The sequence below is a fragment of the Boleophthalmus pectinirostris genome, unplaced genomic scaffold (genome assembly GCF_026225935.1).
Source record: "Boleophthalmus pectinirostris isolate CB_2022bp ecotype Guang Dong unplaced genomic scaffold, ASM2622593v1 HiC_scaffold_21, whole genome shotgun sequence".
Taxonomy (NCBI): Eukaryota; Metazoa; Chordata; class Actinopteri; order Gobiiformes; family Gobiidae; genus Boleophthalmus; species Boleophthalmus pectinirostris.
This window is the reverse complement of record NW_026571175.1, coordinates 11838196-11841417: the sequence shown is the minus strand read 5'-3', so window position 1 is coordinate 11841417 and position 3222 is coordinate 11838196. Positions and strand designations below refer to the sequence as shown.

General features: G+C 40.7%; 1 non-coding gene across 1 annotated transcript; it reads left to right on the top strand.

Moving 5' to 3' along the window:
- Positions 1-392: 392 nt before the first annotated feature.
- On the top strand, positions 393-526 carry LOC129410230 (U11 spliceosomal RNA). Its single transcript, XR_008632786.1, has one exon. It is a non-coding gene; the product is annotated as a U11 spliceosomal RNA (small nuclear RNA).
- The last annotated feature ends 2696 nt before the right edge of the window (positions 527-3222 follow it).

The following is a 3222-nucleotide window of genomic DNA, read 5'->3' as shown; positions in this document are numbered from 1 at the left end:
ATTTAGAGCAGAAATGGCAACACTGAATATCTCTCTAATTAGAACTAGCCCAGTGGCCTGTCTTTGACATGAAAACTCAATTCAGTCTGCACACTGAGTGACAACCAAGGAGAAGGTAGTTTCATTATAAAGGAGAGGCTGTTCTAAGATCATAAAAACACTGGACAGACTGGTTCTCTCGTGGAGAGAGGACTGCACAGCCCTGATCTGTGAACTGATTGGCTTTTAAGCTAATAAGTGTAGTAAAAGTTTCTATTCACACCTCATTATTTAAATGCAGATGAATCAGTTGTGGATGGTGTGTTTTTCTAACCACAATAAACGGTGCCTAAAACCCTGAGTGAGAGACAGCTGCCCTCTGGTGACAAAGTGCTGCGTTCAGTTGACTTATTAAAAAGGATTTCTGCTGTGATTAGCACATTAAAGGTAACTAAAGTTGCCTTTTTTGTGGAATCGATATCAAGAGATTTCGGAAACAGAATTTTTATCCCTGGGCCTGCTAGTGATCAATAATCTCGGTGTCCCATTAAATGGTGTTAAAGAGACATAGTCTGGGCATTAGATTTTTTTTTTTTACTTTTCTGCCTTCAGAAACCAGCAGGACTCTTGTGTTATAAAGTCTGTGTTATTCAGGTCATTAGGTTAAGAGCCAGATTTTTATTTCAGCAGCCAATAAAACAATGAAATTGCCTTTGGTTGGTTTTAATTATTTTAGTTCACTGTCACGGCACATTATCAAGAGTGTAAATACACAAATACACTAAGTGGGTGGGGATTGATGAGAACTGTACAAAAACAGCTTGATGTCATTTTGGTATGTCACAGGGGTAACCGAGTATCATTCCTCTGTTGCTTTAAATGGGTGTGGTTTTTCTCTTTGTGATTTTTTTTCCCTGTTTGGTGTGGGGCAATGGTTAAGTAATTGGCAGCTGGAAAGGGGCAGTGCTTATTGTTTAAAATCCCTGTAAACCTTCTCCCTCCCTCACTCTCTCACACCCTGTTGTCTCTGTGTACAGACGAGGTCTACGGGCAGTGTTATTGGCCGCTCTGTGAAACTGGGGCATGCTGGGGACAAAGTGCCACACCAACCGCGCTGACTGTCGATAGCCCGCCATGGAGCAACGCTAGTCCGACCAAACGCCCAGACCTCTGGGCAAGCTCTGGACACAGGCAGGCAGAAACACAGACAGACAGGGACATGGACAGGCAGGGACACAGGCAGGTACGCTAAGTATCTCAAATCCTGGGTTACTTCAAATACATGTTGTATTGCCACATCTGGTGTCTAGACCATGAAAACACTTGCTGCATTTTCAAATGAAACATCCAGGGACATTTCCTATTCAGTTTCCTCCAGAATCTGTGCTGTTTCCACGACAGCATCAGGGTTTCCACTACCACAAATTCCTGTTAAGTCTTTAGATGCAGCCTCCTCTGTACCACAAGTTGTTTAGAGATACTCTAGTTTTGCAGATGGCTCGCACCACTGGACTTCATCTTGGCTTTTCTGAACTATTCCCATGCCAGCCAAAAGAGGTACCACATCTGGATGCAGCAACTGTAGTGGGAAAGGCTGTGGTAGCTTCGTCAGTAGATGTAACTTCTACAGACCTCTCTTGATCCTCTACTGGGGCTGGGTCTCCACTTCTATCTGAGTGGAGTTAAATTGAGGAACAGTCATTCTTCTTCCTTTGGGGGTTCTTTAGTCTGGGAATCCTGCTTGGAAAAAAAGATCCTGGGTCTCTGGAGCTATGTCAACCAGTGGCCTTTCCCATGGTTTTTGTTCTTTGGCTCAGTAAAAGGGATGTTGTATCCGAATGAGTTAAGCATTTTAGCTGCAGTATTCCTTTTCGCTTCTTGCTTGTCTTTGCCTATTCCCACCTTGGATTTCTGTGCCACTATTAGTTGGACAGAAAACAATGTATTCTGCAGGCTTCCCTTTCCAGTTCGTCACTAGTATTTCAAGGAATTCTATTGGGCTTTTGTCTGGCTTGAACATGGGTAGTTCTTTCCAGAGACCTTGTTTGTGTTTCTTTCTTTCTTGACAGTATCCGGGCACTTCCACCTCCTGTGGGAGGGGGAGACTATGAAGGACTGGTGGAATTTTTTGAGCAGTCAAATTTTTAGCTATGGCCCTGTTTGGTCTTTGGGCTTGTTCTTTGAAATCACCATTCAATATTTCAAAGGTGAAGGTAGCCTGATGGATGGGGCCCTCGGTCTTCACATCTACACGTTTTGCTGGTAAGCCGTGTTTCTTAGCCAGCTCAAAAGCCTCACAAATTGCATTTTTATAATTCACATCTATCTTTTTCTTTAAAGACAGACTGGATATGTTTGAGTCATCCATTTTATCCATTTCTCTAGCTTGTGCATTTGTATCTAGATAGTATTGGGTTTTGTAACTGTACTTCTATGACTAAAACAAACTGTTTGCTTATTTTAAAATCTTAAAATATGTAAAATACTAGAGAGTTTAAATTAGATTTTTCAATGGAATCAATTTTTTACTTAGCCTACATTTTGAAGGGGTAGGGTGGGGTACAAAAGAGCATATCATCACGACCTTCAAGGGAGATAAGGACTTCATTTGAGTTCATTCCCTTCAGACAGTAGAGGGAACTCCAACACCAAAATATGAAATTAAAGTACATTTTCCATTTGGAGGCATTATTTAAAGTTAGAAACTATGAAATACTAATGCCAAAGTCACCACAGGCATGTTTAGAAGGAAATTAAAGCCACGAGCATGCATAGTATGTGTTCTTTAACAAGTTTTATTTCACTGCTTGTTCCGTTTTTTCCGTTTTTTTTTTTTTTTGTCCAGTCGGCTTCAGATATTTGTCAGAATGTTCTATCTTTTCCCAGTCTCTTTCATCATGATAGATTGTTGATAAATGTGTAGTACTTGAAGGAATCGTATATAACATTTTTATTTTGAATTCCATGAACGTAACTAACTATGTCCCTGATATGAGCGAGAGACATGAGATATGTTCAAATCAAAAAGCTTGTACTTGTAATGCTGCTTGTAATGCTGATTTATGCTTAATTACAAAAACACTGGATGCGATGGCCAAGTTGTTATTTGGTGTTTTGGTTCTCGAGATGATTATCAAATCGGAAAGCAGTGAGTCTTACACGAGCGTCATTTGTCTTGCCTGTTTCCTACTTACAGTTAATTTCATTCAACGTTCTGTGTTAGAGGGGTTAATGTTCAGGTTT